Raw genomic sequence first — 15838 nt, forward strand, 5'->3', positions numbered from 1 at the left:
ACGATTTGTTTTAGCAGTCACCATGGTTATAGAAGCTCCTACTTGCTTAGCACAAAGGATTTGTCAAATTCATATTTGAGGACTTTCTGGGTAGTCTGTAGAGAGTATTTGAGCTGAGGAGTAGCACAATCTCTGCAACACGTTACTTTGCTGGAATGCCAAAATACAAAACAAAACAAAACAAATCTTCTGGTAGTAGATTCCTTTCAATCAATTCATTATGATTTTTGAATGTCTCTGTTAACATATAAATATGTTTCCTGAGAGGAGTAACCAACCCATTGGGTTCTTCTCAGCCACAAATACTGCCAGGAATTTAATGATCCAATTGCTAAATGCACTGTCAGTGAGGGTCTGGAAGATGTAAGAAGCTGAGAGTGATCTGTTTTGTGATAACATGTTGGGATCATAATATAATCATTCTGTCCTACTGCTCTGTTGTTAGACGTCTTGTGTCCTTAGCACCCAGAGTTCCTGGCACAAAATAACCCGTAGTCTCTTGTCCTCAATTCCCAAATCCAAAAACCTCTGGAAACAGAACATTTTTTAGTAACTGATTTGTAATAAAGCTTGTCCTGAAGTGAGGTGAGCTATTTATAGTTGTCTTTATCCCACTAGGTGTAAATGTTTTGATTGCTGCAGAAATATTAATGTGCTTGATTATGGGGTGCTGCCCCAGAACCTGCTGGAGGTGTTACATAACATCTGTTAAAGGTAAATCAAAAATCTAAAAAATTCTGAAATACATCTGGCCCTCAGGATTTTAAGTAGGAGACTGCAGATCTTAAAAAGTATCACGTTTTCAATACTTGCCATGAGTCAGGCAGAGCGCTGTGTACTTATGTGTAGCACCTTGTTAAAGCATGCCTGAGAGGCAGCTGTTGCTTAGTGGAAGGAACAGGGAATTGAACGTCAAACTACCTGTGCTGGAATTCCAGCTCTATCAACCATCTATCTGTTTGCCTCTAGGTATGGTCCTCTTTCTCCCTTTACCTCCGTTTTCTCATCTGAAAATAAATCTAATAATATTTTCCTAATAGACTCGTAATGGAGATTAAATGATTTAAGAGATGCAGAGCACCAAGAACTAAATCTTCACATAATTATTATTATCGACAATTTTGATGAAACTGTGATACTGGCACAATGATCTCCATTTTATAGATGGAGAAATTGAGATATGATAAGGTTATACAACTTGCCCATGTTCACATAGCTGCTAAGTCATTGAGAAGTATTTGAATCCTTATCTGTGAGGTCACCAAATCTGCCTTTTTAACCATTGCACTCTATTGCTTCTCTGCAAAAGGAGAAGCTGTAATTAATTGAATGACTTCAAACAGTTCAGAGAATGAGAGGCCTTTAGGGAAGGTCAGGTGGTAGCATTTTAGTGGGGAGCCCTTGGTAGCCATGAAAGGTAGGATCCAGAGACTTAGTGGGACCAGGAAGGAATCAAAGGTTGAGATAAAAGTATTAAATATAATTGTTGCTACTCTATAATGTGGTTTAAGATTGTTTATATCTACATTGTTATAGATATGCAGTTATGTCCTGTGTAGACAAAGACTAGAAAAACGATGATTTAAGCATTGAAAAAACTGAAAAAATAATATTGTTAGGAAAAATAGTGTTGTAGGGAAGCAGTTTACTTTGAGATCAGAGTTAATTATTCTTAAAATAATGATGAGGAATTATTAAAATTCAATGAAGTCTTCAATTCTTGTACCTGGGATCATAACTCAGTGGCATTTTAAATAAATTGACTTTTGAGTTTTGTCTTCCACTTTCATGGAAATCCTAGAAACTAATCCTTTAAGTTCCTTACTTTACTTAGCATCCTTATCTTTAGTTTTTGAAGACTGTTCCCTGAAGCTCTTTTTTTCAAGTATTTATTTTGAAGTATTATACTTCAACATGTTAGAAAAAGAACAGAAAATATGAAAACAATTCTATAACTTTATGTGAATAAATCAGAGAATTATGAAGAAATTGATGTTTTTAGAAAGGCATGAATTATCAAAAAGCACTATGGAAGACACTGTAAATTACCAGAAATTACAACAAGCTTTGAAGCTATTGAGTTTTATAGTGAGTCCTTTTAACCTTTTATTTTTTAAATTTTTTTTAAAGGCCTACAGCACCTGGTATCTCTAGGTGGTCTCCCATTCAAGTACTAACCAGGCTTGATCCTGCTTAGCTTCCAAGATCAGATGAATCAGGCATGTTCAGGGTGGCATGGCCGTAGACTTTAACTTCTTAAAGAATGATAATTTTTACAATATATAATTTATTTCAGAATATAAGAAAAGGTTTTAAAAACCTGTCAGGTAAATTTTATGAAACTGTAGTTATTTTTAATCTATCAGTAAAAATTATAGAGCAAACTCACAAATATAGAATGCAAAATTACTAAATGGAATACTTGCAAATTGAATTCAAAATACTGATCTACCATAATCAAGTAGGATTAATTCTAGGTATTAAAGGAGTGATTTACTTTTAATAAATCTATTCTTAAAACAAATCACATAAATACATAAAATAAAAAATAATGAACAGTTTGCAAGCTTTGAAATCAAAAGAAAAAAAAAACACAATTAGAACTCAATTAGAATTTGAAAGTGTATAATAATAAATTGCACATACCAAATTCATTAGTTTTCCTTATAGTGGGAATAATGTGAAATAGAACTAGCTTATATACAAACCTAATATATGATAAAGGATGCTTCACATTGTTAGAAATTAATAGCACCCATTCAGCAAACAGTTTGAGGTTCTAGTATGTGATAATTTGATTTTATGTAATAAATGACAACACTGATATGGTTTTTTCATGGACCTTGTAATATTAAAAACAGAATGTGAGTGTGATACTATAATTATTGTTGAAATAGGATAGGTATGTGCCAAAATATTAACATATAAAATTTTGAGTATTTAACACTTTTATACATATGTACTTTAAAGTTACTATATTGAGCATGTATTATTCCTCTGGTAATAGAGAAAAAATAAGAAAAAATTAAAAAGTAAAATTTTAGAGTTTCAAATTTAACGCCTTTATTACCATTTTCTATTATTGGTAGTTAGCATAAAGTCTGCAAATAGATAATATTCAGTATATACTTTAGGTTGATATTAAGATACAATACAATTTGTAGCTTTAGAGTTTACATAGAATGCTAAATTAAAGAGATTGTGTGTGTTAGGGAAATAATAGCAGAAATATACTTTGAAAAATCAAGTTTATATACTTTTCAATGACAGTAGTAATAAAAAAATACTTTTAGACACTTTTAGTCTATAACTTTGTTTCCATGAAAATGTGGAGATTTGTATGCATAAATTAGCCAAAATACATCAGTACATCTAGTGGAATAAAACATCTTGAGTTTAAGTCTTTTTTCTTGTTAATTGGAATTGATGTCCAATCATGTGAAAAATTTTTAAGGTTTTGTAAGTTTCTTCTTGATCTCTGATTTAAGGAACATTTAAAAATATCTGTCAGAGTTACTTCTGTATTTTAACAAAAATGATAAAAAATGAGATTGATAAAAATGACAAGTGGTCTTTTTTCAAGGTACAATTGATTTTCATGTTTTGAAAATTATTTACTCTCTGAATGTTTATAGACAAATAAAATACTGTATCATTCCCTGCAGAAAGCCTAATTTTTACTTGTGCTCTGATTCAATCTTAGAATTGAATTGTTTAATTATGTAGTTGTATTTACATCAAGTATTGTTGGAACACGTGGGTGAAACTTTTTAGAATCATAGGATTTAATTCTTATTCCTTCATTATTTTCTTTCCTTTAGTGTACATATTTCTGTTTTTAATACCTAAAATTGAAGTGAAATTTTCTGCTATTTTTTTTTTTTCTATAGAGATGAAAATTCAAGCCCAAAGATAGAATAGTCATGCACCGGGTGTCTATTTCCTGATCTTTTAGCCCATTGATCTTGCAACTTTGCTATACCTGATATTTTTTCTCTATCTAAATAAGATTTGCTGAAATGCTTACATCATGATGAAATGGATGTGTCAACTCTGAATTACTCGCTCCACCCTTGCACTTTGGATCCTTCGGTATCAAAGGCAAAAGTATCTTCTTTGTGCTAAGTTGTGTTCTAAATGCTTTCATATATATTATCTCACTTTATTTCAGTGCAGTTCTGTGACCCCCTTTTTTTTTTTTTTTTTTTTTTTGAGGTAGTACACTTTCCTTATTGTTATTGTTTTGTTTGATTAAATTCCTGCTTGGGAGTTACAAGGCTCTGAATAATTGCATGTATACAAAGTTGTCAAACTGGAAAGCCAGTTTTCAAACTTGGGGTTTTAAACTCCAAATCTAGGATACTCTTTACTCTACAATGAGGTTTTGAAAAGAATTTTAACAATAAACAAGAAACAATTTTAAGAAATAAACATTCTACCTTGCATTCACCAGCAGTGACCCTTCTAAAAAAAATTGATGTTGATTACACTAAGAGCTTCAAGATAGTTTTGCCATCCCTATTGATTAGTTTTCTAGTTGATTTCTCTTTGAAAAGGTCTAATTTCTAGTGAGAGCCAGTAGGCCGATGCATCTAGAATTGTATCACTAAGCATAGATGGAGATTGTGGTGAAAGTGGAAGTCTTTTGACTTCTTTAATATTTAATGTCTGGTCCACATGTATTCCTGAGAATAAGATACATTATGCAAGTTGAGAGGATTAACAAGTATTCTCATTGGGTACTTCACATTCAAGAAGAAATTAGCACCAATGGTAGGCCTAGTCACTCAGTTCTGAAACAAGGGATTTAATCTGCCTAGATATGTTAATATACAAGACAAAGTACATTGTTGTTTACCTCTGTTCCTGACTTTCCTTCTTCATAAGAGAATCTCAGTTTTTTTCAAGTAGCCATCATTCTCTGCATATAGCTATGTGTCTCAGATAATGCTGATCCCCACCCAGACATAGTACTGGGCTTGACAGGTTCAAGAACAATCCCATTTCTCTTGTCAGTGAATTTTTCAATAAAATAGTGACATTTTAGGTCAAGTCTCCAAGGGCACTTTTGGAGAAAACATTCTTTTTCCAAACTGCACTTCAAGACAATAACTTAATTTTCCTTCTTTGACTTTATTTTTTGATGTGATGACCGCAACTTCTTTGATGAAGGATGAAAGGAACGCAAAAGATATTAGATCAGAACATGTGAATGAACCTGGCCACTTAACAACCTTGCTAAGCTGATGAGATAACCAAACTTGAAGCTTCTCCTTCCTCTGGTTTTCATAAAATTTAAGATGAGTTTCTCTATATCTTAAGCAAGTTTAATTTATTGAGGATTTCAGCTGAAAACATCTTACTTTATATAATTTACAAATTTCCTTTCAATTCAACAATTCTTAAAAAATGTGTGATACATACAATTGCATTATGTAAATATATAATAGTTATTGAGATTCTACAGTAAGCTTATAGAATTATAGGCACATTTCCTGGACCAACTGTCTATTCATGAAATAGCATTTCCTCTTCCTAGTGTTTCTTTGTTGTCTTTTTTTTCCAGGAAGTAGAGAATACATTAGATTTTAATAAATTACCTAATATAAGTTTATTAAATCTTCCCTTTAATCCTCATTTCATTCCATAGTAGCTTTTCTTGGAAAATAGTTCTTTTTTTATGTTTTTCATATTAAAACTTGATTCTAATATTAATAAGGCTTAAAATTATTTTAAAAAGATTTCACCTACAATTTTATTACCCATGTTATAGCTCAGTTTCATTCTCTCCAAATTTATATGTTGAAGCCCTAACCCCCAGTACCTCAGAAAGTGACCGTTTTGGAGATAGGACCTTAAAAGACATAATTAAGTTAAAATGGGGTTGTTAGGTTGGGCCTTCATCCAATGTGACTGATGTTCCTATAAGAAGAGGAGATTAAGACACAGACAACACAGGATGGCCATGTGAACACATAGGGAAAAGGAAGCCATCACAAGCTAAGGAGTGAGGCTTCAGGAAAAACCAACTATGCTGACACCTTTAGCTTGGACTTTAAGCTTCCAGCATTGTGAGGCAATAAGCTTCTGTTGTTTAAGTCACTCAGTCTGTGGTATATTTTTATGACAGCTCTAGCAAACTAATATACTCTAAAACAATTGTTTTCATTGCTGCCATATCATAATGGTGTAACATTGAAGCACACTGTATAATACTTTGGAGCATTTTTTACTTAACTTTCTTAACACTTTCTTAATACAATCTTCCTCTTTACAATTTTTAATGAGATACAATATTCTATCAATATGATTGTTTTACTATTATAAATTAAATTATTGAGATTATTGACATAGTAGAGATAAGGCATATTTGAAAATACAAATATTCTTTCTTTTTGAAATTTTTGTTGGACAAACTCTTAGGATGATTTGGATTCAGTTTTAGAGGTCACAGACATTTTAATGGCCTTTAACAGAATTGCTAAATTAGTCTCCAAAGAGATTCTAAAAATTTTAAATATCATTTGAAATGAATCATTCTGTTTCTGAAGTTGAGGTGGTAGTGATTCATTGTTAACTAAACCAGGGGAAAGACACAGTCTGATCAGATCAATAGATCACTCTTTAGTGAGAACGATAGGTTTATAGAAATTAAGGCAAGAATGGCAATAAGGAGTTAAGAGGATCCACCAGTAATTTATGGGGCTTATGATGATTATTTCAATTAAGGCAATGTTACTAAATATGAAAAAGGGACTTAGATTTAAAATGTGTTTAGCACATAATTTTAACACAATGTCTAAGTGATTATGTAGAGGGTGAAAGAGAGAGAGTTACTTGACACCCAGGTTTTGGTCATTAACTGAGATTGAGATCATAAGAGACAGATGGTAAGTACAGTTTAGGCATGTTGAATTTGAGGTGTTTGTGCGACATTCAGATGCACGTGTCTGTAAGGCATTTGAATATATACCTGAAGCTCCGATTAAAGGAAAGGCTGGAGTGGATTAGACAAGCATGGAGAATAATAAGACTAGTACGCCAAGTGTAGAACTCTATGAGACAGCAAAATGTAGAGAGTGGGCAGAGGGGGAGTCACAAAGTTGCCTGAGAAATAGTGGCCATGGAGGTAATATATGGTCATAGAAGAAATATCAAACTATGGGAGTAAAACATTTCTAAAGGATCCAGACAAAGACCAGCATAATGTGTACAGCCTAGAAGTACAATAATATGAGGCCTGAAAAGTATCTAGTCAATTTGTCAACATGGTGATTATTAATAACTTTTAAATGAACAATTTCTATAAGGGAAGGTTCCATATTCCAGTGAGCTGAAGTGTCAGTGGGATGAAAGGAAATTGGAAAGTCTAGTATAAAATATTGTTTCAAGGAAATTGCTTAAGAGAGGAAAGTGGAAGATAGGGTTCTAGGAAGAAGAAGTTGCAGATTCAGAGAATTGTGGATTTTTGGTTTCAAGGGAGGATATTGTTTGAGTTTGGATATAACTTGAATGTATTCAAAGCCAGGAGAGAGCAAGAAATTGAAAAAAATAAAAAAGGTATTTGAAGTGAAATGGGTCAAGGAAAAGGCAGAAAATGAAATGATTCATATTAGGCTCTCAATTAATATTTCCTTAAATGAATGAGTGAATATAGATGAACATATTAATGAATGGCATAAGAATCATGCTTCCTCTGAGAATAAAGATAATTGGGTAGTATTAGATTTAAATGTTAGATAAAATTTTAAATGGGCCAGAGATAAGCCATTTCATGTCTGAGGCCTTGGTTTTTATAATGAAATAGGAAGTGAGAAGTTGAATAGGATGTTTGAGAGGATATTAAAAGCTTGTTACATAAAATTACTGAGAAAAAGAGAACATATCAGGAAGAAAGATTGCTACATGATTATTAAAACATTGTTAGGACTTAGAGGGTTTTCTCAATGAAGGGAGATGAGTGTGAACAGTAGTGGAGAGGAAGAATGGAGTAAATCTCTTGATTCTTATCTTTCTCACCAAGATGACAACTAATGGACAGTGCCATGGGAAATGGTATATTGTAGTCTTTTTCTTCAGTATACAGAGCTGTTACCAATTTCTTTTTAATGAGGACATTTTAATTGGAAGCTATAAAGAGTGTGAATCAGCTTATCTTTTCTATAGTGGTAAAATATACATAATATAAAATTTACCATTTTAATAATATTTAAGTATACAGTTTTATCTATTAAATATAATCATTGTTGTATAACTATCATTACCATTTATCTCTAGAATATTTTCATCTTTCCCAACTGAAATTCTATACCCATGAAACACTAATGTCTCATTCCCTTCTTGCTCCAGCCCTTAACCACCATTATACTTTTTGTCTCTATGACTTTAGCTACTCTAGGAAGCTCATGTTAAAAGGAATAATACAATATTTGTGGAGTTGTTTTTGTGTGTGTGTGATAGCTTATTTCACTTAGCATAAAATCCTGAAGTTTTATTCATGTTTAGCATATGTCAAAGTTGCCTTCCCTTTTTAGCCTGAAGAATATTCATTATATGTATGTACTGCATTTTGTTCGTTCATTCGTCTGTTGATGGGCACTTGGGTTGCTTCCATATTTGGCTTTTGTGAATAATGCTGTTATAAACATGGGTGTATAAATATCTGTTCAAATCCTTGCTTTTGATTCTTTTGGATTTATATACAAAAGTGGAATCTCTGAATTATATGGTGATTCTGTGTTTAATTTTTTGAGTATTCACCATACCTTTTTCACAACAGGTGCATAATTCTACATTCCCACCAGCAAAACACAAGGTTCCCAATTTTTCTACATTCTTGCTAACACTTATTTTTTTAACAACTATTTTAAATGAGTAAGTGGTGTCTTGTAGTTCTGATCTGCACTTCTCTAATGACTAGTAATGTTGAGCATCTTTTCATGTGATTATTGGTCATTTATATTTCTTTGGAGAAATGTTTTCGAGTTCTTTATGGAATTTTTTTGGTTAGGGTTTTGTTGTGGTTGTTGTTGTTGATGACTTATAGAAGTTCTTTCTATATTCTGGATGTCATTCCCATGTCAGATATGTGACCGAAAATATTTGCCTTCATTCTGCGGGGTGACTTTTCACTCTGTTGAGTTTCCTTTGATGCACAAAAGTTTTTAATTTTGATGAAGTCCAACTTATCTATTTTTTCCTGTGCTTTTGGGGTCATATCCAAGAAATCATTGACATGTTCAACATCACAAAGCTTTCTTCCTGTTTTCTTCTTAAAGATAAATGATCACAAAATTTACTTTTTAAATCTTACAAATAAGAAAATGTAGTGCCTAAAATTAAACTAGTAAATAAGCGTCTAAAATTAAAGTATTTAAAATATGAAAGTAGCATATTTCATGAAAACTTTTTTAGTTATTGAAAATTAGGATACAATAAAACTTCTCTTATGTTCTTGAGATAATGCGAACAGTTTGCAAAACATTGATATGGGATAAGGATGAACAAAGCTGATTGAAACATGGTCTGCTAACAGATATTAACAGAAGAATTTAAAAGGTGAGTAAAGTAATATAAAAGTAACCCATAGGATTAAAAATTTCAACTCTTGGCAAAATGTTTTATTGCTATATGCATCACAATCACATGGGTCTCAATCCCCAGTTGTCGTAATTTTTTCCTACACTTTTGTCCTTATCCAATTGATTGCTAAATTCTAAATTTTTTATCTTACCGTTATCTTTCATATACATATTTTTCCTATTCCCACAGCTGTTGCCTTTTTATTATTATAAAGATAACTTCCACAATAATCTTCCTTTCCCTGGAAAGGAGATGGATGAATTTGTCTCCCCTGCATGGATTATTCATGGGAATATTATGGCATTGGTAAAGTAGGAGAGTATATTCTTCTTAAAAAATTGATATTAAATATTTTAAAAACAAATGAAAAGGGGCATTTTAGAAAAAAATCATAACTTTATTGGATTTTTTCTATTCTTATTACATAGTTTAGTTTTTAAAATTACTTATTAGGGTACACCAATTCCTCTTACACTCTGTTTTGTCATCTTACTAAAGCACAACTCAGATGATATGTTTACTGACTTTACACCATCAAAAATTGTTGTTGTCTTCCACAATATTGTGCTTTCATTCTTTTAGAAATATTCATTGAGTACCTTTGTGCAAGTGGCTGTTTTGGGCATTGGAGATGAAGCAGCGAACAAAACTGATAAAGCCTTTAACCCTGGTGGAGTTTACATTTTACTGGGAGAGTAGACAGTAAATAAATGAATGATTAAATATATTGCATATTATATAGTGTTGAAAGTATAGAGAAAAATACTTGATAAGAGGTGAGGGTTGCAGTGTCATAGCCATCAGGAAAAAGTTTCATTGGAAAGGTAATATTTAAGCGGAGGCTTGAAGGAAGTAAGGCAGCAAGCTGTGCAAAAGAATAGAGGAAACTGTTTTCAGGTAGAAACAAGAACAAGTGCAAAGGCTTCATGCTGGGAGTGTGCCCAGTGCACTTCGGGAACATCAGGGAGGCCATTTGGCTGGTACAGGATGAGAAGGGAGGAGTAGTAAATAAAGTCAGAGATGTGCAGAACATGTGATGTTGTAGGGCCTGTAGGCCAATCATTGTAAGGCCTTTAACTTTGAGTCAGATAGAAGCCATTGAAATATTTTGAGCAGAAGAAGAACATTACCTGGCTTCCGTTTTAAAATGGTTACTGTGGTCACCCTGTTGAAATACATTGTAAGGATGAGAGCAAGGGCTGAATGAAGGTTAGTTGGCTATTGTAACATAGGCAAGAGATGGTGGCTCTCACCAGGGATGAGGTTATAGTAATGAGTTGCATATCAAACTACCTTTTCAGTCCCATACCACCTTGGATGAGAGGAAGGGCTGGCATAGTGATAGTGCTTAGGACAAGCATGTAGAATAATGAGAGTAATATCAAGCAATGGAATCCTAGGAAATAGCGAAATGTACGGGTACCTGCAATTCCAGGTATATAGTACTTCAGTTAAGGTAGACATTCTGATCTTTGTATATTCTCCTGGACTTTTTAGTCTTTGGCCCTTTGCCTGAGAATTTACTTATTTTTTTTTTTCTACATGTCAAAATTCTATTAATGATTTAAAATCTGTCTCAGATACCACTGCCTTCATAAATAAGGTTGTAAAATTTATTAAGTAAAAACATAGGAGGTCCAATCAAATTTGAATATCAGATAAACAATGAATAATTTTTTAGTATAAGTATGTCCCAAATATGGCACGAGACATAGTTGTGCTATTTTTTTAAATTGTTTATTGAAATTCAAATTCAACTGGGAGTTTTTGAATTTTATCTGACAACTTTCTTCATAACCTGCTATTGAACACTTAAATTAGATGCCATTTCAGTCAGGATAGGCTATGTTATGCCACAGTAAAATGAAATCCCAAAGTTTTAGAGACTTAAAATGCAAAGTTTTATTTCCTGCTCATACAACATGGACTTTGTGGGGTAGCAAAGAAGTCTTATTAATTGTAGCTCTTCCAAGACAACAGTTTCAAAGCCAGTTTCTTAGATGCCAGAGGGGAAGAAAGAGAGCTGTGCAGTCTTAAATTAGCAATTAAATGCTCTGGCCTGGAATTAACAAACATCTCTGCTCTTGCAATTCACTGGCCAGAAATAGTCCCTTGGGCCCATCAACCAAGTAAGAAATGGACATTCAATTTTTCTGTGTCCCGGGGAAGATTGGAACTATGCAGAATATACCACCAATGATGTAATTCCTAGATATAATTTCCCAGAGGTGAAATTTTCTCTTTCTTGAGTCCTTTAGGGATTTATAATCCCCTAATGATATTTATCTTATTTTAACTTACAGTTTAACTATTTGTTAAATTTATTTAGTCCTTTTGGAATAAGAGATTATTTGAGAGAAGCAGACCCTAGAATTATATTAACAGAGTAAACCTTTAGTACATGTATGTTGAATTGCTCTTACATTTTGTGCTCGAGGCTAGTGCCTCATTCATCTCACTCTAGGCCCAGACTTGTGTAAAGGTATAATTTCATTTTAGGGTTCCTGCTGAGATGTCTAGTGCTGTGGTCTTCACTGGCCTTCAGGTACACAGTCTCCTCTGCTTCTCACTTGCCCGGTTGTCCCCTCTCGCTGTTTTCCTGGTGGTTCTAGATGGCAGGCAGGAAGAAGTTTCCTCTGCTCTGAATACTACAGCTTCTCTGTTTTTTTTGCACTTCTTTATTCCAGCTATCTCCAGCTTGAAGGAATTAATCTGGTATTCAATTCTTTTTCTTTTCTGCTACCTTTTCAACCAGGTCATATAAATAGGCATTCACACAGATCAGCAATGTGCACACAACCACAGTTAATTCAATAGAACCAATAGGGAAATACGTTGACAACTCAAATGAGAGAATTCTTTTTGAATCCTTTTATAATAAATAACCAAATATTAGTAGGTTTCTGCCAGGAATGAACTTTATTTTCCAATAAATGGGAAGACATATTCCAATAAATATCAAGAACAGGAAAATGGAATAAATTTGAGGGATTCAAATTCCAAGTGAAGGCTTGATTTAAATGACCACTTTCATATCTGAAAAGGAGTGAACCAGAGCCAACGTTTGTACTATATCAAGGAAAATTCATTGTGTCTCAATAGGAGACGTTTTCAGACTACATAATAGTACTGCAAATTCCCATCTCTCCTCTGGTGAGAATGAGGCAAGAGAAGATGAGTTTTTTCTGTTCTCTCTCTCATATTGTCTCAGGAATCTATGTATCATAGAGAGCATCAAGAGTGATTAAGATAGCCATCTAATTATTATATTCAAGAACATTTGAAAAATTAATTTTATGAAAATTTTATGACAATTTAGCCATGTATTTAATAATACCTGAGAGTTCTAATGAAGTTTAATTAATGATCTAGAATATTCATTTGCTATCATTTTGATAACCTGGTTAAATTAAGAAATCAGGTTGGAAAAATATTACAGCTATGAGAAAAATAATATTTAACCTAAATTTGATCAAAATCTATAATAAAAAATTTCTCACTTTAAAATGACCTTTTTGTTGGGCAATATTAAGTACATACTAAAGATTAAAAATGAAACTCAAAAGATGAGGAAATGAAAATACCCTGAAACCAAATGTATTGGTTAAGAATCTTTCTGAATTATTATTATTATTATTATTATTATTATTATTTTTACCTTGATGCTCAGTGAAGAGAAAGTACAAATGAAATTTGGTTGGTTAAGAAAATTATGTATATATCTTTTGATTCATAAATTTTAAAAGAGAGAATTTTTATCTTATACCCTAAATGACATTATTTTATTACTAGTAGTGGAACATAATTGAAGTTCTTGCTATAAATTTTGAGTAAGTTAAGCTATTTCATTGATGATTATTAATTCAACTGGTTTTTCAGAGTTGTTGCAGTTCTACCTATTTTGTGATAGTCGATGATTCATCTATTTATTAAAAAATAAATTTGTTCAGTGCTCAGCATGTGCCAGGCACTGTGCCGGTTGCTAGGAAAGAGATTTACCTGGGAAAAATTATCAAGGCCTCAGACAAAGGCAGTCTCAACTGGCTTTATTATTGAAAAATATTTTTAATTACTATGATTTATTTATTATTGCATTTGTCCCTGGGTTTCAGAAAGGAAGACTATATGTAGTAAATTAATTGTCTAGGTGAAAGATAACTTTGACAAAAAATGTTTGCTTTTTTTTTTCGCACCTATCTCAAGAAAAGATTGATAATTAAAAATATCATCTATCTGACTTTTTACAAAGGGAAGTCTTTCTGTTAGTCTGACTATATTTGTGAGCAAATCTTTACAAATAGTCATAGCTATAGCCTAAACCAAGTAAGAAAATCTTTAATTGAAAATTGTGTTAGCTTTGTTTCCAGAATATTGAACAGATTTTAATATTTACTTTCACTGTATTAAATACACTTGAACAGATTCCATTTTCTAGATAATCATAGGCTGATATGCTATTTACAACACCTACTGATTACAAAATTATTTGGGAATAAGTGTGATGAGGGAATGAATTATTTTATATATGAGCAATTATCTTCCTTCTGCCAATATGGTTTTAGTCAGAAACAGAAAATACAGTTGTCAAAATAAAAGAAAACCAGAAGATTATATTTATCATTTGTGATTCTGAAAACGATTGTGTTTTGTTCAATTTTCACTTAATTTTATTTTTTCTAATACATTTATCTGAAACTTACTGGTCTATGGAAACCATGCAATTAATAATTATATGACATAGCAGTTAGACCAACTCTGGGTCTATAGCCAGGCATCACCACTTTTCAATTTCTTTATGACGTCAGACAATCAGCTTCTTTAATTCTCTATTTGATGATACATGTTAGCTTTTATTTTGCTTTAGTAAAGGAATAAACATAATGCCTGGCAAATAGATTAATGATTAATAAATAATCCATTATGATTATATTCTTGCAGAATATATTTACTATGTACACCTACTAGACTGACACATAGTAAATATTCAAAACTGAGATTTAAAAATCGTTATAGTCTATGACCATGCTACCACGAATAAACCCGATCCCATCTAATCTCGGAAGCTAAGCAGGGTTGGGCCTGGTTAGTAGTACTTGGATGGGAGACCACCTAGGAAGACCAGGTACTGTAGGTATAAAAAGTAGAAAAGTAAGGAATTGTAAGCTGATAAGGTCCTTGCAATCTGTGAGGTCAACCAAAGGTTGCCTCGCCTAAAAAAAAAATTGTTATAGATTTTTTTCTTCCAATGCTTGATTGCTTTGCCCAACACGGCCATGTCTTTCAGTTTTTCTCAAATCATGTATTATAAAAAAAAAAGACTGCATTCATTTTTGTCAGAGCAAATGATGAACAGCAAGAAAAGATTAGATTTTTGGAGGGGTAATTCCAAATTACTTGAATATGGATCTTATTCTGGTCTTTAGCAGTCTCATATTATACATTTTTTAGCAAAGAGTTATCATTCTAATATAGAAGATAAAATGCAGAGATTAAAGTAAAATTGGAAATGATAATTGAGGATTTAACATAACTTTTTTATGCATTATAGATTAAAGGCCATCAAGGAGTCGGAAAATCTGAGATACTGTCATATGTACAACCATGATTAAATTCTATTATAAAATTGGAGATATATGAAAAACAGAGGATTTAAAAAAATGAAAATAATAAAAAATTTATACAGTGGAATGAATGATTTAATAACTCAATCTTTCTTAGCTGTAATTTTGAAAAAATAGAAGAGCCAAAAGCATAAAGCTGTTTAAATACAATGCATCAGTTACAACTTAGATCGGTGGAAGAAAGAGCACTCTGCTGAGGTGTCTCTAGTTACAAACCTTTATTATTTATTTTAAAATTCATGCATTTTTACATATGTTAATCTTCAGGTTATTTTCTTTGTGCAGTTTTCTCATTCTGTCATTCTAGCATTTACCTATGATTTTCTTTTAATGCATTATATTTATGAATAATTCCTACCTTGTAATCATTATATCTAAAGAGAAAAATGTAACCCATAAGGAACTTTTATTTTATATTTTTGAGAAAAATGCCAGATTATTTTTAATCCAACAATTTACTTTTTGTGGTATTTACTAAATGAATTTTAATTTACAAGTGAAAAAATTAAGTAAGTATTCCATGCTTTTGTGAAATAGAAACAAAAGGAAAATGTAAAAATAAGAATACAGTAAAAATTCACCTAAAACCATATGCCTTCCAATAACCACCATTACTGTTTGAATGCTTATTGTTT

The 15838-nt window shown here is 32.1% G+C and overlaps 1 protein-coding gene and 1 pseudogene across 11 annotated transcripts in view; both read left to right on the forward strand.

Annotated features, from left to right (window-relative positions):
* Positions 1 to 15838, forward strand: part of KCNC2 (potassium voltage-gated channel subfamily C member 2) — a 167661-nt gene that overhangs the window by 26744 nt on the left and 125079 nt on the right. The gene's annotated exons all lie outside the window — the stretch shown is intronic.
* LOC118613959 lies at positions 14595 to 14716 on the forward strand (annotated as a pseudogene).

This window comes from Rousettus aegyptiacus, unplaced genomic scaffold, assembly GCF_014176215.1.
Source record: "Rousettus aegyptiacus isolate mRouAeg1 unplaced genomic scaffold, mRouAeg1.p scaffold_m13_p_2, whole genome shotgun sequence".
NCBI lineage: Eukaryota > Metazoa > Chordata > Mammalia > Chiroptera > Pteropodidae > Rousettus > Rousettus aegyptiacus.